Raw genomic sequence first — 1,349 nt, 5'->3', positions numbered from 1 at the left:
TCCCTTCCAACCCAAACTGTTCTGACCGTATGATCGTCCCCCGGCGCTTTCAACCCCGGGAGCACAGGGGCACCCCCAGCTCCCTGCTCGGGGTCGGTTCCCGTCCTCGCTGCCGTGTGCCCCGTCACGAAGCTGCAGCAGCGGCATCTGCTCGCGTGGCTCTTCCCGGGACGATGCCATGGTTTCCCGCACCCAGGCAAGGCAGAACATGGCACAGGGAGGGCTGAGCCCCTCCAGGCCATCTCTTTCCCGGGGGATGCCCATTGCAAACTGCCCCAGGCTGGGACACGCACTCCCAGCGCCCGTGGGTTAAGCACCTTCATTTCCCCGGCGCAGGTGATGGCTCTTGGCCGTGGGCCTGGGCATCGCAGCGCTGGGGCCGTTCTCCGCAACACGCGCAGCCTCCGCCGCCCTTGCGCCAGTCCTTCCCGCGGGAAAGCCTCTGCCCTTTCTGCCGGTGCAGCTTTTTTTCTGGAAAGCAGCCGAATGCTGCCGTCCTTCGCAGAGCCGGAGCGCTCCTCGGAGATCCGTGCTGCAGCTTGGAGCTGGGAGAGGAAGACCTGAGCTTGGGGAAAGGGGGAGGAAGAGCCCTCTGGATTTGCCTTGCAGCTGGGGCCTGGACGTGGAGCGGGGCTGGAGCAACCCTGAGCATCCAGCCAGCGACCAGTCGGATTTTTTTGTCATGTTGATGTCTGGGACATTTTTCTGAGAGATCAAAGTGTGTGATTTTGGTTTGTGACCAAGTCACAGATGCTGAAGGGTTGGTGGCCCAGCCGCTCCCGTGGTGACGGTGATGTTGTCAAGGGAGAAGGCGAGAGGTCACCTCTCTCTGGCCAAAATTGGGAAGCGAAGTCCAGCGAAAGTTTCTCTGTGCGTGTGGTCGGCAGCAGAGCTCCAGCCAGAGGCGGGTTAGGGGAAAAACCATCCGATGAGTGAATCAGTGGTGCCTGAGCAGCCGGGCATCACCACTGGAGAGCCAGGGGTTCGGAGGGGGGACCCCCAAAGCCAGGCCAGGGGGGCTTCAGTGGCCTCATCCTGCCAAGGGCCTGGCAGCTGCCCGCACAGAGCCCCAGCAGCAGGCGCAGATGGGTTTTCCAGTCCATTAACAGAGGTCTGTAAGTGCTCAGCCTCACTGATCAATACAGTTTCTATTTCGAGGATGTGAAACAACAGTCAGAAACGGCACAAAGGACATTATTTAAACATAATAAAAGAGAGAGAGGGAGGCAGCCAGCGAGCACGCGAGCTCGGCATTGACCTGTTGTCCCGCAGCCGCAGCAGCTACCCGTTCGCAGCGCCTCAATTACACTTCAACATGCTTTTATCTTTCTCCACGCCGCCGGGAAAGG

Source organism: Eurypyga helias, unplaced genomic scaffold, assembly GCF_000690775.1.
Source record: "Eurypyga helias isolate BGI_N326 unplaced genomic scaffold, ASM69077v1 scaffold21879, whole genome shotgun sequence".
In the NCBI taxonomy this organism is placed as follows: domain Eukaryota; kingdom Metazoa; phylum Chordata; class Aves; order Eurypygiformes; family Eurypygidae; genus Eurypyga; species Eurypyga helias.
The sequence above is the reverse complement of the archived record's forward strand: the minus strand, read 5'-3'. Positions refer to the sequence as shown.